General features: G+C 40.2%; 1 long non-coding RNA gene across 3 annotated transcripts in view; it reads right to left on the reverse strand.

Annotated features, from left to right (window-relative positions):
- Positions 1 to 388: 388 nt before the first annotated feature.
- LOC141763088 (uncharacterized) overlaps positions 389 to 26,950 on the reverse strand; it is a 129,273-nt gene continuing 102,711 nt past the window's right edge. For all 3 annotated transcript variants that reach the window (XR_012593009.1, XR_012593007.1, XR_012593008.1), the window contains exons 6-7: positions 21,162 to 21,290; positions 389 to 1,188 (exon numbers count right to left, since the gene is read on the reverse strand). This is a non-coding gene — a long non-coding RNA (uncharacterized LOC141763088). The remainder of the gene's footprint in view (positions 1,189 to 21,161; positions 21,291 to 26,950) is intronic.

A 26,950-nucleotide genomic window follows, 5' to 3' on the forward strand; every position in this document is an offset into this window, starting at 1 on the left:
GAGCAGGAAGAAGAAGACAAATGTAGTAGCACCTGCCACAAATTAATAAGTATCATAGACATGGATGATCTGACAATAATTGCAATAGCATTTAGCTACAATATAAGCACACAGCAAAAACTCATATAGGCCTAATATGCAGTATATGATAAATAATTTCACATTAAATGAATATGGCAAACTCCATGTGCTTATGGAGATAATCAATAATAATAATAATCAAAAATAAATGAATAAATAAATGCATAACTCGATAAATAAATAAGTAAATATAGCAAAATATAAAAAATAAATGTAGCCATTAATTATTTGATAAAATGTGACAAATTGATGTTTAAATTTGATTTTCTGCTCAATATTTGCATAAATTCCTTTATTTATTTAATATGTTTAATTTTCCCTTTTATTAATGCATGTATTTTTATAATATCTTAAATATATTTATTTTTGAATGTATTTATCTTTTATTTATTTTTTATTTATTTCATATTTATTTTTAAATGAATGGATTTATTTATATATTTATTTATTTAAACCTCAAGGAGTCGATCTATGAACTCTGACCCAATGATGACACACTTTAAGTGAAGTAAAATGCATAAAGAAATGTAAAAAAAATAATTAATTAGAAATAATACATATACAAATAAAAGGGAAAATTAAACAGAAGAGTAAATAAATAAGGGAATTAATATAAAGATTAATAAATAAAGCAAATAAAAACATAAATAGCAATTTTCTGTCACATTTTGTCAGTCAATTAATGGCATATACTTTCATTTACCATTCATTTATCAAGTAATTTATCTATTAATTTATTTGTTTTATTGTAGGCAGTTTATTACCAATAGAAATGTTAATGACACAGAGGGAAATCTCCCTCTCTCAATGTACTTACACAGGTATAGAAATAGCATTTAATGATACATATTTGTGCATTAAAGACGTTTAAATTATAGCCTTTAGCAGCAGCAGAGAATATTTTGGTGTTAGAGGGTTTTTGTAGTTTGGCGTACAGTGCTCTTTAGCGCCTCCCAGAGGAGAGAAGCTGAAACAGGTTGTGTCCAGGGTGTGAAGGGTCTGGTGTGCTGCTTCCTGACTCTGGAGGTGTATAAATCCAGGATGGATGGATGGATGGCACCAGTAACTTTCTCTGCAGCCTTGAGTGTCCGTTGCAGTTGAATCTACCTATGGGTACAAAAGTTCATACATTGTTAGAGAATGTAATGCGCTGCAGAATAGTTCCACCCTTCTTTCCACAACTTCACAGACAGGTGAACCTCCAAAGCATAGGGCTGACCCTCAAAATGTTGACCTTGCAAACTAAAAAGAGAAAGACAACACAGGTCGATTTGAGGGCAGAGACAAGGAAACAGTGATGAGACGTGAGTGTAAATGAACACTGGGCTGGTGGGCTGGCGCACACATCAATAATCCCCATCAATCTCTAGAACAAATTATGAACTGTGTTCATTTAAAATCCAATTATCCTCATTATTGTCAGCGGTTGATGCATGTTAATGATGCATGAAATAGCTGAACCTTTTTTTTTTTTTTTTGGGAGGCCAGCATTATTACAGGGAGTGAGTGTCAGGGTGTGATGACACGAAGGCGCCACAAGATGGAGAAAGAGTTCTGCCGTGTTTTTGGGATTACCCGAGGCTGCTCGAGCAGAGCTGAGCTGAAATGGTGTGTTAAAAATTAAGAAAAAAAGAGGGGAAGTGTCACTCATGATAATTAGCTTTCATGGAAGTACATTTTAGAAATTCAAATAATTGGTCTTACTTGGGGAGCTGGTTGCTGTGGATTCCTCTGGAGTTTCTTTGAGTTGAAATTTTGGTAAAACATTCAAAGGCAATTAAAATCAGCCTTGTATGTATATATATATATATATATATATATATATATGTATGAATAAAACATATCTGTATAAATATATATATATATATATATATATATATATATATATTGATATATAATTGATATATATATATATAAATATAATTGCTATATGTATATATATTTATATATATATATATAAATAAATATATATATATATATATATATATATATATATATATATATATATATATGTACTGTATAAACATATATATATATGAATAAAAAAATAATGTATAAATAAATAAAAAATATATAAATAAATACAAAAATAAATAAATACATTTGCATATAAAAATAAAAATATATAAATATGTATTTAAAAAATTATATATATAAATATATATAAAAAAATAATATATATATAGCATACATCTGGTCTTTGGGATTACCTGTACTGTAAATGGAAAGTAGGCAAGGTAAATGAAAGGTACTATTTGTCGCCCGGATCACGTTCCGAACTGATCCAGTGGCTTGTATTGCAATAAATGATTGAATCTTGATGGAATTGTTGTTGTTTTGGCTTTAAGTGATACTGTGTAACTCCTCAGACAATGAATACAAATGAAAAGTAGAAATGAAAAGCAATAAAATACACACTTCTTCAATTCAATACACTGGGCGATTTTGCCGATACAGCACAACCTTTCATGGTCTGGTGTGACCGGTAGCTACTGTGAGCTAACCTTAGCTAAATTGACTTTACTGAGTGAGTTCTCTTCTTGTGCGGCTTTTAAACAACATCTTCAGCAAACGTTGCATAGCCTCACTTTAAAGTATCTAGTGAAATAAACACAATCTAACTTTCCCCCCGAAGGCTTTTAACTGTTTTTAACTGTCAGCTTGTAAACCAACTCAAAAATCACCTTCTAAATTCCCTTCAAATGGCTCCATAATAAGGTTTATACACCGCCTGGTTTTCACATTCAGCCCCTAGAGAGAGCTTTTTACAAGCCATAAACATCATTGATGACTTATTATAGCCCAGATGCATAACCAAACTGCACCCGAATCTCTGGGGTTATTAGACGCGGAGGAGAAGGGGGATCCTGCCCTTTTAACATCAAAGTGGAAAGTGGAGTTCTTTATTGTGAGAGGCTGACAATGTCGTGCATGCGTTTTCAAGAGAGCAGAGGAGGGGGGAGGGATTAAGAGAAGAGTGCGGTGAGAGCCTCGGCTGTAAACAACATGACAGTTACTAAACCAGCAAACTGGGTTTAATCCCCGTTCTTTGAGGGGTTTGACTAAACACAAAGGGGAGCGCCGGGTCACTCCGGATCTCACATCAGAGTAGTGTTTACCCGCGCTCTTCTCGATGACTTTGAAACTCATAAAAGCACAGATGGTCACATTGAACACACATCACATTGAATTAAGGCTACGCCACCTTCAGGTTGCTCGACACCACCGTCTACTCACCTGCACCGTGCAGCCTGGCAGGTGTTGGCGGCTTCACTTAGCAGACAGTATATCTTTGGGCCGGAGCCCTACAGTAGCTGGCAAGCTGACATGCCTATATTCTACTCCCTGAAGCAGTAATGAGAGCTATAAATAATATTGTAATTGCTCTAAATAGTATTTTAATTGCTACTATTACTGCATGTTCCTCTGCCCAACAAGACAGCTATTTGTAGAGTAATTGTGTACAGCAAGTTCTGTAACGGTGCCAGATGTTTTTACTGTACGTCATTTTTATTTAAGTGTTTGTTTTGCAGGGACAATAGCCATCGATCAACAGCAAAGGAAGAAAAAGGAGGCTAGTTTCCATCTGTTGTCTCTGTTCAGATGTCACAATACGCCCAAGTCATTACGCAGAACTACTTTACGTCATTGCAATTACAGCTGGAGCCTTATTGGAGCACTGCATGCCACATTTTTTGAGAAAAAATGAACTGTTTAGAATTTAAATATGTGGTTGTTTTATCAAACATAATGACTATTTGAAATGTTGTTCCAATTTCATTATCAATTAAAACCAGTCGGTCATCTCAGTACTGTAGCTATCAGGCAAGCTGAGGGACATTTTTAACAGAGTTCATTTACAGATTGACGGACAGCCAGCCTTCGGGCATGAGGCTACATGTGTTGAATCAGCATGTAGATTTCACTTCACACAGCAAAATGCCGCAGGGGCAGGGTGGACTGGGGTTGAATGTGCACGCTCGACTACTTTCCATACAGTTACAGGTACTGTAGTTAAAAGCAACTGGCTTAATAGTGTTCATTTGTACACATGATTTCATCAAGGTTATCTCAGCTTGAATCTGTCTGAATAACAAACTGGAGGTGTTTAAGGTATTAGGTTGGGTCTAATGAAAGACGCATAGAAATAGAATAGAAAGGACACCCCCATTCAAATCAACGGTCAAAGCAGTGGGCATTTTTATGTGTATCGTTGCCATTGCGACCGTTGTAGCGGGCTGACTTCCGTATAAACTAAACTGACTTACGGCAAGTCGCAGACTTGCTGAAGTGAGGTTTTGCAGTAACAACTAAAAGAAGCAGTGGAGTAGTAACATTGCGAAGCATAGAGAGCCAGAGTAAACGAGTAAAATGTAACAACTTAATGCTTCATCCACACATAATGAAAGCATCGCTATCGACAGATGAGTGACAACTGTACTTTACTGACGTGTGTTCCATTGTCATCATAACAACTAACAACAATCACCATTTTCTTTTGTACTAGTCAAATAACCATGGAAGCGATGTAAATGTCAGTTCTACTCCTATTCTATTTCAACTTAAAGACGTCATCCCGTTGCACTATGGAAAATGTAGGATAGGATGTAGCAGTTTTTTTAGAGCTCAAGCCATACTAGAGACTAAAAGTCCAGTTAGACCGTTTTGAACTTTGTTTTTTTCTGTTATTCTGCCTCCTGTGAGTCCCCCAACTTTATGGAAGTGGAATACCAAATATCTTAATAAATCATGCATTGAAAACTATACATGCAAACTGCACTGTTAAGTCCATCTACCAAGTAACTAGCAACTATGGCTGTCATTTATTCAAATGAAGTAAGAAGTGCAATATGCCTATCTGAAGTGAAGTAGAAGAAAGAAATGAAAGTACTCAAGTGAAGTGCAGGTGACTCAACATTGGGAGTGAATGCATTCTGTTTGTATTTCCACCACCACTGATTTGTAATTTAGCAGCTGCTTGTAACTCTGCCCCCGCAACTCTTGACGAAAAGCACAAGTACACGTGAAAGCCTTGACCGATTAATGAGCGCTGACCTTGACTGAAAATGGGCCCGCCACACATTTTTATACCATATTTAAGAAAAAGACATCTCCTATTCAGCGTCTGCCGAAACGGAACGCATAATTTGCACACTCTTCTCACTGTAAGATGTTTTCACAAATGCCAGTTATTTTCTCAGATTGCCGGGGATAATGAGCGGAGTGTTGCGAAGATGAATGGATTTTCTTTGTTGTTGTTGGTGCCCACAAAGCCGTGATTATCTATTCATTATCTGCCTGACTTGAGAGGTGCAGCCGTATCGGGCTAAAATACATCACGTTGGCTTGAAATAGAACGGTGGAGAAAACAAGTTGTTTTATGTTGCAGCACAGATCTGCAGCATTTTGTCCTACTTTCGAGTTTGCACTGACCAGAGGCTTCCCGACGCTAGTGATTGTTGGCCAAACTCATAATGTCACGTGCGGTTGCCAGCTGAGCCACCAGGAAGCCTGCAGGCCTTTTGTTTTATGACTCAGATGCGAATTGGTTCATTTCATTTACTCGGTAAAACACATAAAGCATTTTGGATAAATCACTGAGGATGTCACATTACAGGCAGACTTATTATGTGAGCTGAAAATGAGCAGCCAACATTAGCTAAAATATGTAAATCATCTTAATCATAGCGTTTTGTAATAACTGAGGGGTGTATGTAAGTGCAGGAGCCATCTCTAATTTAAAAAATTGAGCTTATGTTATGTTCCGGGCAGCAATTTATTCAAACATCCCGACCCAGCAAATCATAATAAATCACACGATGACACAGTCCGAGACATCTGGACATTTTAGATTAGCACTCTGGCTTCTGAGTGTAAATATGTTTTTTAGGTTGCGGACAACACACACACACACAATTCCTCCAGCTGAGAGGTGCTGAACTAACTCTCTATGTGACCTTATCTTCACAATGTGCCACTCTGAGGCGATTTGCCTCAAACATGACACCAAATCCTGTTTAGTACAGAGAATAAAAGCGCCGGCTCCCCTGCGTCACTGGTGTGAGAGGTTTTTTTGGACGTGTTTGCACATGCAGACTGTACGTGCACAACGGTCCCCCCCTTTGAAGACACTGTGTGACTCATTTGTTATTTGAGGAGGTTTTTTGGCTTCTCCCAAAAGGTCACTGACAAGTCAAGTGCCTCGGAGAAGAAACTTTTTTCTCCCGATGTTGTAAATACATAAACCACAGTATTTGTTTAGTCGCTGTAATAACATGGAGATTATGATGAAAGAATCCATTATTAAAGTTTAATGCTGTAATACAGTAGGATTAAAGGGATAGTTCAGGTGCTTTGAAGTAGGGTTGTATGAGGTTTGTTCCCATAGTCAGTGTATTACCTACAGTAGATGCAACCAATTTGACTGTTATCAGGCCATTAAATGTGCATTATCGGTCACTATTAGTACCATGGATGTGGGTCAGTAGGGGCCTACTACACCTACTGTATTGTAAAAGTGAAAGCGGAAAAGCAACACGTTGTCAAACTGAATGAAACGTCACATTTTGAACACAAACAAAACAGCTTCTTTCGGTTTAGGCAACAACACCACTTAGTTAAGTTTAAGGGAAAACATTGTGTTTTGGCTTTAAATAACTACGCTTAAAAAGTGAAAGTGAAACTTGAGAACACAAAGATAACTACACGTTGATGGTTTCACACGGGATACGCCCCTATCCATCGCTCTCGACCTCCACCCCATATGGAGTTTCACGATATCCATACCAAAGCGCCTGACTTCTGCTTCTGCTACTGTCATAACCACTACGGTCGCTAGAGGTCGCTGTCGTGTTCTTTTATTCCTTCTGTCGGTGATCGTCCATGTGAATAGATGATAAAACCTACTTGTGGGTGCATTATACCCCTATTGACCCGCATCTATGGTGCTTATAGCGAACGATAATGCCTATTTAATGGCCTGATAAAAGTCTAATCGGATGGACGCCCCCAGCTTGGAGAAGCAGACATGAGTTACAGCTGAGAAGCAAAGCAATTTACTGCTGTGGACAGGGGCAACAGTAAAACGTATTTTAGCCACCTAAAAGAATCAATATCAGTTTAAGTGTACGCTATATTTAGAATATTTTCACCGCTGTACCTTGCCGTCAGTCGGCCCTTTCCAACAGGGAACTGAAGCCGTTATATCCATCTATGCTCGCTTCAAAGACACCTTTGACAAAAACAGTAATTTGACCTTGCAGAACACGGATGTTGCTGGTCTATCGCTGCCTCGATCGGGAAGATTGTTTGTGTAATTGTGACTTTAGGGAATCCAAACTAACCCCTTAAAACACCAAAGTAACACACCTCTGCAAGGTAAAGTTACTGTTTTTGTCAAAGGAGTCTGGTGGCAGTCTGGAAAGGACTGTAGCCCCGTCCACAACAGTGCCTCGCTTTGCTCCCTTGCTGGTACTCCTGTCTGTTTTCAACCATCATCTAACACACGATCTATGGAACAAACTATCCCTTTAATCCTTGTTTACCCGTATTCCACCCTCACTCTCTTCTCATCTGCGGATACGTTTAATCAAATCCAAGATTGATCACAGGTTTCGACACCCAGACAGGTTGGGTGGTGGGAGCAGGCAGGTGGGTGGAAATTAATGCTATCCCAACAGCATCAATTCATCCCTAATGTCCCTGCTAATGTCAAACTGTCCACAGCATGAAACATAAAGTCCCAATTATTCAAATGCAGCTGTACAGTAAACAAGGTTAAATAAATGAGGCTGGATGAAGAAGTGCTCTGGTTATAGATAGGGATTAACAAGTTAGTTTTCCCCGTCTTATAAACCCACACGGGACTTAAATAGACACGCTGCGTCGCATGAGTACGCTCGTCTTTGTTTGGACACTCTATGAAATTGAGATAATGTGATTAATTCACCTCATCTGCAATTATATGCTGTGACATTAAATTGTTAATTATCATCTGAGAGCAGAAAATTATACTGCAGGGATGTGCTTTTGTGTACGCGTGTTCATCCTCCGAGGCTGCAGAGGTTATTTTCTAACTGTACGCTAATCTGTGACACATTACCTGCAAAAAAATGCATAACTGTAATTTCGAATGTAATCCACAATTTTCCAAGCTTAGTCAGCAGCAATGTTCTGCAACTTAAACCAATATTAAGATATTATATGTATAATATAAATTAAAATGTGTAAGATCTAGTGAAATATGCTATTGAGTTGCATTATGGGAAGTGTAGTGGTTTTGGAGTTAGAGCCATATTAAAGGAAGACACCCCAGGTGAATAGGGTAAACATTTTAACCAACAGATATCACCATTAAACTTCCCCAGTTGATTACTTACATTAAGACAATTATCTTTTGTATTACAAGTTTTCTGAAAATGTTTGTTTAAATATGCAAATGAGGCATTATCTTGTAAAATATGTGCTAATGTTCATACATTCCAAGAACAGACACCTGGACATAAGATAAATCCAGGTTCAAACGTTTTTTTCATTTCATTTTGTTGACGTATTAGAGTAAAAAATCTGAAAATGCTGTCATCAGCCATCAAAAAAATCAATTTTTGCCATGTTTTGAGGAATAAGATGTTCTATAAATCAGGCTATGAATGATATATGAACAAACCCCCTCGGTGCAAACCTTCAGAATATAGATAGGAATGAAAAAGGGCAGGTTTGGTGGATGTAATAGCTACTGAAGTGGAGATTTCTGGCTCAGAGTCTGAGGAAAAAACACCTTTAAAGATATGTATTGTAAAACTGAAATCCCATACATTTTGACACTACAATTAAATAGAGTGAAAATGTTTAACTAATAGATTTCACCATGAAACTTCCTCAGTTGATTACTTACATTAAGACAATTGTTTTTTGTTTAAATGTACAAATGAGGCACTATCTAATGCTAACTTGTTAGTTAATTTAGTAGAAATCTACAGATGCAAATAGACGAAGTAGTAAAATAAACAACCAAATGTGTATTTTGGATGTTATCTTTTCACTAGTCTGAAAGAAGACGTGTTATGGAAGCAAAATCTCAAATTTGACTGGGATGTCTTGCTTTTAGGACTAAGAGTCAAGATATCTTGGACTCTGCTGTACCAATTTTGACTATTTTCAAAATATTATTTTATATATTAATTGTTCCTGTTGTTAAAATCTGTCTCTTGAACATTCCCTAAATGTATTTAAGTAAAGTAAGCAGTGTGGTTATAGTTTTGTTAAGTTTGGTAACTGAAACTACTTGGTTAAGTTAATGGGAAGATTGTGAATATGGTTAAAAGCACTGATGCAGGACATACTAAGATCCTTTTACTTAAGTAAAAATAGCAACACCACAATGTAAGAAACACTCCGTAAGTAAACGTCCTGCCAACGTCTCCTCATACAACGGTTCGTATGATATCTTACGAAAAGTTATTCCTCATTTTTAGTGCGTTTACACGCATACGGTCTTTTCAAAATCAACTTCTGTCTTCACAGGAAACAACTTGGTTATGTTTTGGCAACAAAACTACTTATTTAGGTTTAGGAAAAGATTGTGTTTTGGGTTAAAATAACTACGAAAGTGGCGTGAATTAAGTACGGACGTTACATGACAAATACATAAACGTTGACTTCTGGTTTCACACGGGATACAAACAGTGGTTTGTGGATTAAATGGATTAAATACGCATTGATTTTGTGCTATATATACAAATTGCAGTGCATTACCTATCGTAGGTAGAACTACGAACGGTGTACGAGAACCGCCTCATCCTGCACACATAATTTTATTGAAGTAAAATTACACTTAAATGCAAAATAAAGGTTCTTGACATCTTTGCAAATGTCGTAAATAACAAGGAAGATGACAACAATGATGTCCTGCAGCTATTATTAATTTGGATTAGATAACTCCATCTCTAAATCAGATTAAAGTAATTGTGTACATTTAGTCCCCAACGCTGGTTTTGGTAGCACAAGGTGTGTGCAAGCGTAAATCTGTACATGTGGGCGCACGCTGACGCCTGCACTCATTGTCGAGGGATTAAGACCACTAAGCTAATTCAGCGGAGTAATAAAGGATTTCTGTAAACTCCAGATTAATTGGGATTAACCACTTACACATTTTTAGGTCTTGCTGAGGCTGAAAAGGAGGTGAGAGAAAACACTCCAGCAGCCCTGAGGGAGAAAGCACTCCAACACTGCTGTGATGTCTGCCGCTTAAGAACACGGCTGAATGAAGGAGCCCCGGAGCATTAGCCACCTGTGTGTCTCTTAATACCCTTTTGTATGTGCTGGTAAGAGTATCGCACGTGTGTTCGCCCGGGTTTCACTTCAGATATCCAAAGCCAGAAGGCAAACTGATAATCACGACACCAAAGTCTGGAGAGCGAGTGTGTAAAATTGGACCTTTGTGCGTGGATGTACGCCGCTCTCCAGTCAACACCTTGGATAGTGTTGCATGAAATGAAGAAACAAGGGAGGGATGTACAGCGGCTTAAGTTGGGGAGTGGTTGTTTTCAAAAAATCCTTGCAATTTATCTGCCCAATTTCTTTTGAGACGGCGAGGGCACGTTCCGCTCTGTTGCACCGTATTTGTGTCCACAAGCCCTATTAGCTTCTGAAGCTCAGTCTCTCCAAAGTTTCAACATTCACAGGAACTCCGAGTTGCTCTATAATTGCTTCCTCATAGCGATATTTTAGCTCAAGACACGCTGTAATTTTCTCATACTTATTGAAGATAATGAAACAGGTATTATTTAGCTGTCATTTTCATATTGATAATTTATTCTTAAATATGTTAATCTCGCGCTAAAAAGAGCGTGCTCAGATCCAAGTCTTTGTTTAAGTGGAGTCATGTGTTCTCTGTGAGTTTAGAAACTTTTTTTATCAAAAGTGTGGTCATAGCAGGTCAAGCTGAAAACAAGGATTTTCTTACATTTTTGGAGAAAGTGAGGACACACTGAGCTGCAACAATTGTATTTCTTGGCCCCATGAAACCACTTAACCAACTCCTGAAGTTCCACCATTCTTGAGAAGACTCCGCTCCGGCTCGACCCTTTCACACCATATCCAATTAAGGGCAATTCATTTTCATGACACATATTTGGACCTCGTGTGCGGGAGGAGAGAGAAAAAACACATGCCGGCCAGGTGGAACTTGAGGACTGTGTGAGGAAACACTCTGGAGAGGATAAACAGATTAATGAACGGGCAAATAAGCTAGTTGGAAAATGAACCCGGGGAATCTGAGGCTGTGTTTCGTGCACTTTATTTTTAGCCCCAAGGCACGATCACTACATGTTTCAACCTGGCTGTCATGTGTTATTTTCTGGGCAGGTCAGGCTTTGAGGAAACATCATCAATTGGCACCTTGGTGGTAGGTGCTGCATGTGATCCAAAGAATATTGACACAATTTGCTTCTACACTTGAGGGTGCGATGGGTTGAAACAGACAAAATGATTACCAAGTTCGCTAAGCCCCTCTCCCGTTAGTTACTGTTGCTATGCTTCCATTCTCACATATTCAAAAAAACTACTTTAAAGGAACAGTGTGTAGCATATATAGATCCCCCTATTGGCAGAAATGGGACAACATTGTGAATTAATCAAATTTTGGCGGGTCCAAAATTAATGTTTTGTTTATGTCTGTGGAAGATATCTGACGTTTGGTTCTCACTTCTAACAAGGCTTGTGAGCCAATATTATAACAACGCTGATATCACGTGGTATCTCTAGGTCGTCAGTAAGTGGTAAGTGCCTGGCAACGACTTGTTGTGAAGTGAATGCAATGGAATTGGGGAGGGAGAATGTGACATCTAGTGGCTGAATGGTATCAATGTTTTCTTTAGTGTATAATCACCTAAACATATGAAGTGCTTTCATTAGCTTAGAATGAGACATTTATATCTACAAACGGAGCGGTTCCTCTTCACAGAGTCGGCCGCCATGTTTCTACAGGCTAACGGACAAACCAAACACTGGCTCTAGATAGGACTATTACCAATTTTGCGTCGGCAACTGTAGTTCTCCTACATGCTTCGCACACGGGAGGAGTTTCAGTTGGTTGCAATATGCAACCTCACCAATAGGTGCCGCCAGATCATACACACTGCACCTTTAAGAAAACAAAAGCAGGCTTCTCATTTCTAGAATGAGAAGAGTGTTTCAAGCTTACTGGTTTGAAAATGAGCATCTTAAATATGCACTTGATGGCTACATAAATTATATGATTTAATGGTAAAAGATTGACGCTAAAGCTGCATGTTCCTGACAAAAATTCAGTATCGTACGATTATTTCCCTCTGCTTATAGCTTACATATTTAGACAACCAGTACAGGGGTTAGATTTGTTGCTTTATTATTCTTGTTTTCAAAAATCAGAATCTGAAATGATCCAGGCAGCCCACAAAAAACTGACTAGGTTGTCTCATTTCAGAGTTTGTGAAACATAGAGTATCTCTCTGACTACATGCACACCACTTAAGCATGTGGAGAGAAATCTTATGCTTGACAGGCCTGCAGGGCCTAGTTACGGTTGCTAAGCTATGATTGAACAATCACTGTTTCGGGGCAGGGTTCAAGCAAACAGTCATTTATCAAATAACTTGAATTTGTTCAACAGGAGGTTATAAGCACAGCGAACCCACAAGAGGCCACTTAAAGGCAGCTCATTACTCCTGTTTGCCATCTCATCAGCAGAGCTGGAAATTTTCTGCAACGTCATGACTGACCCACTGGGCTGTTTAGGATTTTACAGTCTGTAAATGATATTTATGCACAGCGAGAGTGGCGCTACCTGATAGACAACTGGCTCCTGGCTCAAGGTTGCCACACTGAAATGAGCATGATGAGAACATGCACTCATTACTCAGACTCCCATCGGGCACTGACGCATCAAAACAGGCAATTGACAACAGGAGATGACAGATGAGAAATGCACATCTTCATATTTCCGCATGTACGTGTGTAATTTCACCGTCTCACGGCAGCCCATGGGGCGAAAAAAAATAATCAGAGAACAAAAAATCCCAATGCACAAAAATTGCTCTCCTCCAGCCTCATGATTCGCTTGATTATCCACGCCGCTCACCTCCGAATGACACGGCACAATATGAGAAATGATGAATGCGGCTGGCTCGTCAACTGTAGCGGCGGCGGCCCGGGATAGAAAGGCAAACAAATGAAGCAAAAATCCTCAAATAGGTACTGCTGTTTGAAGGGGTATTATTGAAAACGCCTCCCTGAGCTTCATTCTTTGTCAGCCTTCACAGCCTGATCTCAAGGGGTTTAGCATCCAATCCTGGACATGACAAGTAATGACTATTTATAGCGCCAGAAGTGTTGGATAATGGCTTATTAGATCACTCACTCTGAGGCGAACATCTCGGCGTGACAATGAGGCGATCCTTTTGTTTATTCCTATATTCCTTTTTAAGGGAGAGTCGTGTTTGATGCTACTGTTTACTGACAAACATCAAAAAGCCGACACAGGAGGCTGGTGGAATTATCTCCCTCTCGCTATTCTGCTCCTTCTGTGCCTCTTATAGCGCTGTGTACATTAGTACCGCTTCTCTTGGCTAAAGAAGTGCGTAGTTTAAGGCCCACCGGTCTTTTAATAGGGAGGGAGGGGAAGGTGAACATGACCAAGTACAGGCCTTCTCTGGCACCGCTTTACAGGCTTACATATAAACATGACTCTGGGGTCAAGTTGTCGCTAAGTGTTCTTGGGTAATGTCGAGGATGAGTGCGTTTAAATACTTTCCAGCGGTAATCCCTGTACTTTTCCGTCCTTCCTTCCTCGTACACCTGCTTCCTTTCCTATCCTCACATGTCCATTATTCCCTTCCCTTCACATCGCCCCTCCTTCCTTTCATCGCATTCTTCCTCGCCGTTGTCGTATTCTCCTTTGTTTCCCCCTCACTTCTTTTATTCTCTCCTGCCTGTCCCTTCCATCATCATCCCTCCGCATTTTTTTCCCGGACCCTCCCACCACATATACAGTAAGACTGCAACACTTTCTTTTTTCTCCTTCTCCATCACACACAGCAGCGGGCTCATGCAGGGTTTTATCACAGTCAGCACTGAACAGTTTGACAGTGAGGAACGAGCGAGGTTCCTCGGTTTAAAAAAAACTGGATTTCCTCCGGGGCACGGCTTCTCAAACTACAGATTTGGCCCCTTAAATAGTGCAGAGTGGTAATATACTTTAATGAGCACTCGGGCCGGATTGAAACTAAAAGGTCACAAGCTGGAAAAAGCTTGAGTTTTATTTCATTAGTAAATAATTACGAGGGATAAGATGTTGTTGAAATTGTTATTGGAGCAATTAAAGCGATGATGAACAGTGGCAGGAAGCGGTGATTGCGTTATAATGGAATTTCAATTTACTCCGTGATTTCCCATGGTCCTCTAGAGTTAGTTGCTTTAAAGACATCATCGTTAAGTGGAATGGGACAGGAAAATTACAAACATGTCTCCTGACGAGGTGCGGTGTCTCAACTTCCGGTTGTGACAAACCCGTTGAAATATTTGTGACATAAAACAAAGCACTAGTCGGGAGGACTACTGAAGTCAGCAAAGTCACTTAATCGTTTCAGCTAAACAGCAATAGTTTGCTAACATTAGCAACCATTAGCCACCATAAGCTACTCAGGCTGTTCTCATACACCGTTCGTAGCTATACCCACGAAAAGTAATGCACTGTAATTCGTTTATATCCCACAAAATCAATTTGTATGTCATCCACATAAGCATATTCCACTTCTGGAGTAGTTTAAACCCAAACCACGATCTTTTCCTAAACCTAGTCAAGTAGTAATTGTCACATAACTTCCGTACTTGAATTACGCCACTTCTAGTGTTATGTTAACCCAGATCACAATCTTTTCCTAAACCTTACTGAGTAGATTTCGTCACGCAATTTCCGTACTTGAGTTACACCACTTCCGGAGCTATTTTAACCCAAACAACAATCTTTTCCTAAACATAACTAAATAGTTATGTTGCCTAAACCTAACCAAGTTGTTTACTGTGAAGACGGAAGTTTATTTTGAAAAGATTGGAGCGTAAATTGACACGTGTGTTGCTGGACATTCATATGAAAACACACAAAAAATTAGGAATCATTTCTCGTAAGATATCATACAAACCGTTGAATGAGGATATCTTGAGCTACTGGTCATACCAGACCAAAAAAAGGCTGCAGCAGCAAAACTCTTGAGTGTGCTGAATCGAGCAAAGGAGCGTTGTAATATTTATGAGTTAAACATTTGTAACAGGAGGATCTTGAATTGAATTGACAGATGCTTTGAATCCTCTAAAAGTGCAGTTTTAATGGTTATACCAAATGTTTTTTGCTTACCCAAACCAGATATGTTGACCACAACGAGAAAAAGCTGGTGAGATAAAATATAAAGCAAACCCTCTGCAGTAGATATACAGCTGACAGACGAATGTTTTTTGTCACCACAGCAGATTCAAAGTGGCACTTTTCACCCATTTGTTCAACATTTTTAACACAAATTGTAGAAAAAAAAGCATGCCACTTCAAAGTTTAACTCCCAAGCTGTCACCCAATCCCTCTATTTGTCCCTCTAAGGTTCGCCGGAAAAAAACAAAGAAGTGACAGCCCTATTATGCCAAGACACTGCTGCCAACTGTTCGGGAGACACCGGACGGAACAACGGGGGCCATTATCCATAATTAATAGCCCTTTGGTTGTTTTAAGCACCCGGCCTATGCATATTTTAAAGAAATATCCAGTGAATATGTTATGTATAGGACTTGTAAGAAGAATTGGACAAAAAGAATCAGCATCCCAGAAACTGATGTGAACTTCGTTTTCCCAGCGTCTGCACACGGCTCCCCTCCCAGAGTGCTCGGTTGCTAGGGGACCAGAAGACTAATTTGGCCATTTGCATTGAATATGCAGTTTATAGGCTTTCCAGAGATATTTTTTTTTGACTATCATTATATGCCAGAGACAGTCCAAAGGGAAACATAAGCAATTTGCCACATAGGGATTTATGCTTCCATGATATCTCGGTGCTATTTTTAAAAAGACAAAGTAGCCTGCCAGGGATGTCTTGTACAAAGGACTATAGAAGTAGCTCTCATGAATGTCAGACGTGGACATATTACAAGTTTATAGTACGAAACACAGACATACTGGAGCCGTGCAGAGCGGCATCATTTGGCTGTGAAGGGAGAGACTGATTAAAATTAAATTAAAGCTGCTCTAATTAATATTTCTACATTAGCAATAGATGAAATGACATGTAATGTCAAAGGTGTCGCTAGTAGTGATGAACCATAGACTGTATATAAAGATGGACGACATGACAGCTCCCCAAAAGTGAAGGCAAAACATCTGGATTGCCCCCTGGTGGCTGGCTGCAGTATAGGTCATAAATCCCTCCATGTTACCGAATGGGTCAAACTAAAAAGTCAAAGTAAACGTTGAATAAATGTTTCCCAAAGATGGTTTCTGTCATTTTAGGTAGTTCTTATCACGCAGATGAATGTTCAAGTGTTAATTTTTCTGATAAATTTGGTTTGAATCAGTCATTTGATGCTATAAAAAGGGGCGAGACGTCATGATTGACAGCTGCTCGTGGAACCGTAGGCTCGAGTGAGGAGATGTAACTTTAACTTTTCATAACCGTCACCAGTCTGTGTAGTAGAATATGCCAATTTGATACTGTTTTGATTGAGTCTCACCGCTCTCATCAGCATTTCCAGCTTAAGTAGGAAGCTGTTTTTAGTACAAATCTCTAAAAATCCACTGTACGCTATACAGGACTTGGTGGAGACCAAAATAAAGCTAAAAGGAGATTAAATATTGGTCTTATCTTCATCACGTTGTCAGAAACACGGCTCAAAATGAATGCTAATGTTGCTAGCAGGTCAGCAATAACAATTTGACAGTAGATAATGTGTCAGATGTTGTGTTATGTAGCTTCTTGTGGAGTTATTCTAACCCCTAAATCGGTTTTATGCAGATTTAAGTAAATAAATTAGCTGTAAAATCACCCGTAACCATGATAATAATTGAAAAACAATAGATTTAAGATAAACATCAAACAACCATCCTTGTCTATTATCTTTAAGACTACTCAGCATTCCCTCAGCAGCACCTAAGCACCTCATGTGGGAGCTTTGCGTGTGATCCCAACACCCCGAGGCTGCGATCACACCATCCCCTTCATCCCCTTGACTTTTGTTTCGCAGCACCTTTATGGTGCGAGCCGGGCGTCAGCACATTCAGAGGCACTCAACGGTGTCCCTCCCATCAAGTCTGTTTTGATGCTGCCAGCTTGTCATTTAATGCCTCAATGAGGTACATACGCAGGCACACAAACATCATTTCCAAGAGGGACCGTGTGAATAAAAAAAAAACGCTGTGAGAAAATAAACGCCTGAAGCAGAGAACACAGCAGGAGATCCGTTGATAGGTAGATGCCTTGAGCGCTGACAGCTTTCAGGAGACAGTGATTGTCTTGTTGGCTTTCTCTTACATTTCACCACTGAAGTGGCTGCTTTTGTAGTCAGAGCAACGTTACAGTGCATTATACATATTCTGACACATTGTGTATTTCAATGCTGAATTGCAGCAAAACGGAGGAAAGGAAGAGTTTCCTCACCGTTTTTTACTCAGATGTGTGCCTAATTGGATTTGTTAAAAATAAAGGAATCGTGTGATTAAAGGCTATCTTCTTTGTTGTTCATTTCCTCCGCTCATATTTCATGTTTTTGCTTTTGTTTCCCATGCTGACTCAATAACTTCTCCTCGTTTGTAGGAAAGCCGAAAGGACAAACACAGAATCCCTTGGGTTACACAATACTGGAGCGCACGCCGACTCGCCTTGACGCATGAACACACACGCATGAGACGAGCACGCGCTCGGAGTTTGGCTAACAACACTGCCCTCTCCTCTTTCATTAGACCCATGCACAGGTGCAGAGCGTGCTCTGTGCTGATGAAAAATAATTTATCAAAGTCTGTGGTGGCATTGCGGCAACCTTTTTCTCCAAATGTCACCTTCAAAGGGGGCTCCTTGCTCACGCATTATTGTTCTAAGGCAACAGAGCCCAGAGGAGCCGGGGGCAACTAAATGAGGTTCCTATTATGAACGCTATGATTAAGTGTCCCACGGTGCAGTAACAAATCCACAGCTCACCTCACCCCACCTTTAATCTACATTGTCTGCCTGAGAAAAGGGCAAAGTCACTCTTCTCACCTATCAAACCCTTTTCCTTAATTGATCATGATTTCACTTTGTTCAAGACTTTCAGGGGCCTTTAGTGGTTCTGGCGGCTTCTTACACAGGAACTGTAGCCAGAGCGGAGTAGCCCCGTGTAGCAATTCTGTCCCCTGCTGCACATAATATACTACTAATCTGCTTTATCAAATATAGTTTGGAGGGAACCTGCTGCATGGATTAGAAGAGTGTGACATCCTCAGACACAGGGAGGTGGGTTTTAGCGTGGACATCGATTTTACACATTAAGTTCAGTTTGCTCATAATGGGGAGTACTACTAACTTGTAAAATGCCTTCTGTGGATATGTGGGGAGATTTCTTAAGTCTGAAGGTGAGATTGAACCTAAATTTGCTGCCCATTCATTTCAATGAGGAATTAAAGGTGCCCTGTGAATTCTTTTGTAAACAAACAAAGGTTATGTTTACTAGCTAGCATAGACTGTATATAAGAAGTGGATGTAGTCACCTTGATGTTGTCCATTGCTTAGTGGACTGTGGACGTGGTTTTGAAGCCGTTGCCATCTTGGTTTTTGGCTGTCACCATCTTGGTTTTCTGCAACCAGACACGAGAGGGTGGAGTTAAGTGCAACCGAACGCTGAATAAGACATTTTTACTTTCATGAACTGTAAACACACTGTGAAAGGACAATACAATCAGACTTCTTTTTGCAACCAGAGGAGTCGCCTACTGCTGGCTATTAGAAATAATGCAAGTTTAAGGCACTTCCGCTTTGGCTTCACTTTTCAGACCCGGAGGTTGCCGTTTGCTAGCTAGCAGCCTTTTGTTGGTGCACTGCTGTGGTTCTTGGCGCATTACCACCACATGTCGATCAGTGGAATAATGTGAAACCATTACTTTAAGTGCTACTAGTGGTCAAAAAGTCCACTTATTAATTTCCAGGCATGATTTGATACTGCCTTGAGTTCAGTCTGTTTGAACTTTGACCTGCAAAATAATGTGCTGTTGTTACACACTGGCTGCGTGGAGTTTAAAAGATGTGGAGATTTCCAAGGACACAAGGGTCTAATGAAGAGGTGGTGAATTATGGGAAGTGTAGGATCTAGTGTTCCTGAAGCTTGACCCAGAGATGCATAAACAGACATATCACTGTGAGCTGAACATCGTTTTTTTGAGTCCTCTTAAAAAATTGGAAATCCTTCCTGGTTAATTAGCATCTTTTCTGCCTCCTGTCCAAGTGCCATTAAGCAAGGCACATGCTCCCCAGTGGCTCCGACTGACTACTAGACTCCGTTTATAATGAGCAGCTCCCATGCGAGGCTGCTAGTAATTTTATACACGAGAGGCAGGGTGCTATACTGACAACAACAAGCAAATCCCCTCCCTGGAGTGTTCAATTGAGTGCAGATCTGGCAGCTTAGACAGCTGTGGCATTTGTTTGATATGGTTTTCGTGTTCATCAAACTAGTGAATGACCACGCACGCCCCGCGGACGACGGCGCTGTCATCTTGCAAGAAAGCACTTGCATCTGGGGAAACTGTAAAAAACACATTATAGAGCGCGGGGCGATCATTATTCAGCGGTTCTTACCTTGCTCTCGGTTGAGCGGACCGAGAGCGAGCCAGAAAAAAATGCACTTCGCCTGCTTTCATGAATCATATCTATACGTCGATGAAGTGCGTCCTCTATTTTTCCTACTTGCACTATATGTATGATTCAGCACCATAAGAGATAAGCCACCCGTGTACCGAGACGACATTAAAAGAAGTAGGACAGAACGCTGAAAGAAAGGCCCTTCTTGGGCAGGTAATAGACAAAAAGAAAATAAAAGACTGTTAAATGGATGATTCATATTGTAACATTTAACAGAAAAAACTTCCAAATGTCCCAGTGCGGCGCTGTTATCTACTGCTGTGTCCCCGAAGCTTTGCACACTGTGATTAAGAAGCCTCTTAAATCTATTCTCCAACGAACTACAAACATCTTCACCAAAGTTAAATATTGCTTTGAGTCCGTCCCTAAATGGGGTCATTCTGGGAGCAAAGCACTGGCAGAAAAAAAAAAGCCCCTCTGCTTTAGATTATATATTATGACTACTCATACACAAATGCGTCTAGTCTGCACTGCTTTCTGTTCATGGCGTCCACCACACTGAACAGATACCGAGTTGAAAGCCAAATTTTGACCACAAAAATGTTGAGCTGGAGGTTATTGGGGTGTTTATTGCTCTCCTCCTATAGAAAACAATCATGTACAACTGAGAGAACAATACTGTACACAGTTAGCAATAACTGGAGTTAGAAGTAGGGTTGGGATGGGAATCACCAGAGGCCCCACGATACAATATCTTATTGACTTTAAACATTTTATGATGTGCTGAGTTTTGCGATAAGATATATTGCAATTTTGTTGTTTGTCAACATCTGTTTTATCTAGTAAGATACAGTTTCCATTCTGTTCTTCTCAGCGTTTTCATTCACACATCTTGAGGTCAGAGGTCAAGTGACCCCTTTTAAAATGGCCTTACAAGTTTTTCCTCGCCAAAATTTAGCGCAACTTTGGAGCGTTATATTGCATTCTTCCTGACAAGCTAACATGACATGGTTGGTACCAATGGATCCTTTAGGTTTTCTAGTTTCATATGATACTAGTATCTTCACATCAGCTTTAGGACTGACCCCGCTACAACCTCTGCTGTCGGATTGTTAAGAGGTTAATAGTTTTTATACTAAATGATCGCAATACTACGCTTCCCCCACTCCTCGAGTGAAGATTGGAGCAAAACACACAAGAGCATGCAGTATAAGAGGAGAACATAATGATAAACATCACATACCATAAGGAAACCGTGGAGAATAGAACGGTAGAGCCAACCTGGGAACAGAGCAGAACTGAAGCTTTTGCAGTGATGTCTGCAAGAAGACACACCTGGTGCCAAGATAAAGGTGCATTTGATGATTCCTGTGTGCAAACAGTGTAGAAAAACAGAGATAGAAAAGACTGTTTTAGTGTTGATGTTGGAGAATTCAGGCAAAAAAGTCATCTGATCACGCTGTTTGATTGCTCTCACTGGATTGCAGCATTGTCTGCAGTCTATTTGGCCACTCTAAATCACAATATTCACAGCTGGTCTTGCCCAAAAACGGAGGACCTCCAATATGGCTGCCTTCGTTATGTCACTTCACCGTCTGTAATAGTAGTCTAAACTGTTTTCACTCTGGCCTCCTAATGGGGCCCATATGGGACGCGGTATGGATGCAATTAACTGCAATTAACTAGCTGGTAGGACGGAAAACCAGCAACACTTAGCAGACTGATTCGGAAGACTGAGACGGAAACCCAGCGCTAAAGCAAACTGAAATGACCCGAGCTGCCCCCGTATCGAACTAACTGCTCCTCCTAATAGCGACTCCCAAGACTTCCACTACTTGCACTGCAACTGAAGCATCCGTCGCTGTGCAGCGAGAGGGCCAGAGACACTCACAGTGAGTGTCTCGGCTTTTTTGAGGAGGTGTACAGACCATTGTGAAGTAGAGCGAGTCCTCATTGGTCCTTATTAGCTCCACTAGAACGAGCAGGAGCAGAGGCCGGTGTTGGGCTGCTATGAAAAGGCAAAGAACGCCTCACTCCCAAGGCTTTTAATGTCATTAGATAAAACGGATATGATGGGGATCAAATGAAAAAAAGTCAAGGCTTAATTCAAAGTTTCATTTTGCTGTGTCCGGGACGTTTCTGGGTGTCAACCTCTTTCAAAACGGTTTAAACCCGGTACCAGATCTTAAGCATCCAAGAGGAAGCTACGGAAATATCGGCAATTATTATGCTCATTCTAAAACGAGAGTGAATCAGGGGTTGGCTTTCACATGCTGGCGAGCACCGTAACCCTCGTTGAACCGGAGAAGAGGGGCCAACTTTGAATACTGTGATTCTGACAGAACATTTTTAAGGCCATGCATATTAAAACCCTTAAGTGCCTTTGTAAGTACTGATTATGAGTCTAAATTAGCAGTCTACATTTGGGAATGTCATGTTATTAAATAAAAAAAAAACAGGTGAGAAAAGTTATCCAAATACAATCTGGGTAATTATAGGTATACAAGAAGCTGCCTTACAACTACAGCAGCAAAAAGTCTCAAGCATTTAGAAAAGCCTTTGGCCATAAGGTTTCAAAAACATATTGCAGTTGAAAATGAATGTGCTTCGTTCATATAAATAAATTAAAATGACAATGAAATGTAAAAAGTCCTTCACTGAGAGCTCCCCGAACCGGAGCAGCCGAGCGCCGAGCTCTTACAAATCACATCATCAGACAGTGAATACCTGGAGGTCTCGCTTTATGTGCTGAAATCAGTCTGCACCCTTTAGAAAAAGGCTCACAAGGTCAAAGCTAGCTCGGCAAAGGCAGTGTTTGTTTCATATAGTGTGAATAGAATCACATAAATGTTGATGTTTGAGAGACAAGTGGGGAATGTAATATCATAGATCTCGTAGATGTATTCATGTTTAGTGTAAGTATGCTCAGAATAACAAAGGTCAGGAAGTCAAGGTCATAGAAAGTAGCGCATCCCTTCAAAATAAGAGTATTGTAATACCATATCTCCTCCTTTACATGCTGCAATGCAAATGGACTACAAATGGTAAAGTACTGTAAAAATAAAACGTAAAAGCAACAAAATCCTGCACATGCAAATGAGCGCAACTGTGCAATTCTGCGGTGTCACATTTCATATAATATCTAATGTCTCGCCGACGAAGAAGTAGTGATTGTTCGCAAGTACAAATTGAAACACAGTCTTCAAAAGCAGCACATTTCAGTATTGAATTTCAGCGGTATTCAACACTAAGCTCACAGGCCTGGGGGCCATAAATCTCACATGATACTTTACAAGTGTAGACTAATGCATGACTAGCAGCAGAATGTAGAGTTTTACTGGAGTGCAACAGTTTAGAAATAGCTTCACTTTCAAATATCAATAATGTATAGGCCTCGGGACAAAAACAAGACCCCGGCACTAAACACTGACACATTTTAAAACAGCGGGGCAGACAACTAGTGTAAGCATACGTTGAGGTCTGGACAGTTGCATGAACTTTTTGGAGAAAGCTATAACTTCTGAGTTGCTGCTGACAGATCGCTAGAGGGCTTAAATATACTGTAATGTAATATCTCCCAAGGAAAAATCTCTGTGGTGCTGTAATGCTTGGTGACTAGTGCACGTGTACTTGGTGTGTACGATGCAGATTTGGCAAAAAAATTTTGTTTGTAGTGCGTGTTGTCATGGAAGATTGTAACATTGGTGTGATAACACAGCAAAATGATGTCTTAAATTGCCTTATTCTAAGCTGTTACAATGTTAAAACTTCATTTCATATATATATATATGTATATATATATATACATATATATATACATATATATATATATATATATCTTAGGCTTACATTATTATAAAGGCAGTATTTCTGCCTTTTTATTTCTGAAACTTTTGCATTGTAGAAACCAAACTTTCTACAATGATTTTTCTAACAGTGGGGTTTCAAAACCGGCCAGTGAAGGTTCCTCTCTTGGAAGAACACACCTCTCCACACTGCTTCCATGCAGCGATATCTCAGAGCAGAATGAGGAGGAAGGAGGATGGGAGTCAGCAGCAGAGGTCACTTTTTGACGGAGAAGACGGCTGATGTGGATTCCTCACCGCGGCTCCTAACGAGAGCCCCTGCAGGCTTCAAACCTCTGGCAGCGCTTCAAGGTGACTTCCCCTAAAACGCCATACGCGAGGACCACCGCGAAGATGTAAATTATAGAAAAGTGCAAAAGAAACACTGACATTACATAGGTGAATATCTCCATATTTCAACAGCAGACAGAGGAGGATTTCCATGTACATTGTGTATAAATGTTTCAAAAGGAAGTCCCTGGAAGACGAGGGAAGGCGAAATCATGGCGGCGAAAAAAGGCTGCCGTATGAATCCCTGAACCACCTGGAAGACGCGGACGTGGGAAATGAATGAGACATGCTCACCCTGCCCTGAAAAAAACATCTGTGACGGCGCCTCGGCTGCCGGAAAAATTTTGAGAAATGAACATGATGTCTTAAAAAATGATGTTCTAACATGCCTCAAGCACAACGGAGAAAAAAAGTTACAGAAATATTTTTTCTGGCATAAAAGGTTTATGAAGGACATGGAGATACACTGGAAAGCGGGGGAGGTGCTTGGCATATGTCTGCAGTTCAACTCACCCTGAAACATTTTTTCTTTTTCTTGGATTACTCGCGTCCAACGGTGACCGAAAAAAAACAGTATCATTTTACAGCCGTCTTTTTAAAGTCTAAAACACTATACTCCGAAAAACAGATTTTGCGGTGAACCACTTTAATTAGCTACGTGGCCAAAGACATAATAAAAATTTTTATTTAAAATGATGGATAGTGTTTGTCAGTGCGGCGGCACATCTCTGGAGGTTGTTCTTAATGGATCTCGGGAAACAATAGGAGTCTGCGTGACCTTCAGGAGGCTGGGTTGTTGCATCTATAGCAAATACACTGGGTATAATGGGTCTTCATGTGTTGTATACACAATAAAGGATAAAGCGCTGGTATCATCATGTTTAGAAAAGCATCTTTAGCTGGCCTTGCTTGACCCCAATTTTAACTGAGGCTCTTCTACGTGACTGAATTTCACCTTTAGCTCACATATTCATGTGTACGATTCAAGACACTGTCTGTTTTGTGAGCTTTTCTTTGTGTATTGGTACTTTTTTCCAGGAGCCAAACATGCTGTGCTGTATTCATGAGGCTGAACCCCCCCCCTCTCTCCACTACCAATCATCAATGGTAAAAATTAATTATCATCTAAATGAAAATTAACTCCGGCTGCGCTGCTTCTCCTCTAAATGAATTGGCATTTAGGCGAGTCAAACTTGTCCTGTAAGCAGTTTTTCTCCTGCCATATTTCATTATCAGCCCTCCTCCCCCCTCCGCCGCCTTTGATCAGCCCGCATTATGCACATTGTAATGTTTAAGAACATCACAGGGTATGTACCGTGTATGTTTGCGAGCTGAGGAATGTCACGTATAAAAACGGCGAAGGGAGAAGACAGCTGGCTGACAGTTCCCCACATCAAGGCGCAGGCATTAAACTGCAGCTCCAAATGAGCTATCTGTGTCTGGTGGCCTCGCCGTGTTCGGCAAGAAGTGGGAGAGGTATAGCGCCGTTTCATATGAATGCTGACAGCTCCCCAGATAGGCCAAGGTTAAAGCGGTGTGAAGTTTTTTTTTGGGGGGGGATTTCTAAATCTTTGATCAGGATGAAATAGCATCTTGAGAGGCCAAAAAAAACTTTGAGCAAAGCTAATTTCTGATTATTTGAGAAAACCCTGGATTCGTGGAGCACTAATTGTACGTCTGAGGATTGGAGGTTGGCTAATGTCTCTCTAGGGCCTTAAAAGGGACGCAGATGTGCTCCAGATCAAGGCACTACACTGCCTCATTCTACAACTACTAGATTGGAAAAAGAGCAGATGACTTGATCCTGTTAGATGTTCTACAAGAAAAGCACAACATGGTTTTCTTGAGCAAATTAACCGCACATTTTTCTATCTGTTCAACCTTAAAAGGGAGATTTGTCAAGTATTTAATACTCTTATCAACATGGGAGTGGGCAAATATGCTTGCTTTATGCAAATGTATGTATATAGTTGTTATTGGAAATCAATTAAAAATACAAAACAATGACAAATATTGTCCAGAAACCCTCACAGGTACTGCATTTAGCATAAAATATATGCAAACATGGCTATTTAACAACAGCTGTCAGTGTGTCAGTGTGCTGACTTGACTATGATTTGCCCCAAACTGCATGTGATTATCATAAAGTGGGCATGTCTGTAAAGGGGAGACTCGTGGGTACCCAGAGAACCCATTTACATTCACATATCTGGAGGTCAGAGGTCAAGGGACCCCTTTGAAAATGGTCATGCCAGTTTTTCCTCGCCAAAATTAAGCATACGTTTAGAGTGTTATTTAGCCTCCTTAACGTCAAGCTAGTATGACGTGGTTGGTACCAATGGATTCATTACGTTTTCCAGTTTCATATGATGCCAGTATCTTCACTATAGCTTTAAAACTCAGCCCACTACAACCTCCGAAAGATCAGTACTGCACGTTTTATTGCTTAACATTTCAACTTTTCATTTAAATTCTCAAAAAGTTAGATATAGTAGTGTCACTTTAAAGTTAGAATTGCAGATTAATAACTCAGTCCAGGCTAAAATGAGAGTCAAAGGCCTCCGATGAATATCTTAGCGTATAAATCATTAAAGTTCCTCTTCACTGACGTAAGCGCCAATTAGCGATTTCATAAAAAGCGCTGGCAGGAAACCAGCGGTTTGCAGGGTGAAGTATGGGTAACAACAGGTCCCTCCTAATTGAAACAGCCGCAGCTGCCCCGATTCCCCCGCTGCACATGCGGATCCCATTTTGCTCTGGATTGCTACCCGCTAACGGATAATCACTCTTTCGATGAGCTGTTTTCAGCGAAGATTATGCATTTAAATATGGTAATGAAGTCGCTCAAGGGGGGGCTTTAATAAGGGAGGTAATCGATAAGGCAATTATAGC

This window comes from Sebastes fasciatus, chromosome 24, assembly GCF_043250625.1.
Source record: "Sebastes fasciatus isolate fSebFas1 chromosome 24, fSebFas1.pri, whole genome shotgun sequence".
Lineage (NCBI taxonomy): Eukaryota > Metazoa > Chordata > Actinopteri > Perciformes > Sebastidae > Sebastes > Sebastes fasciatus.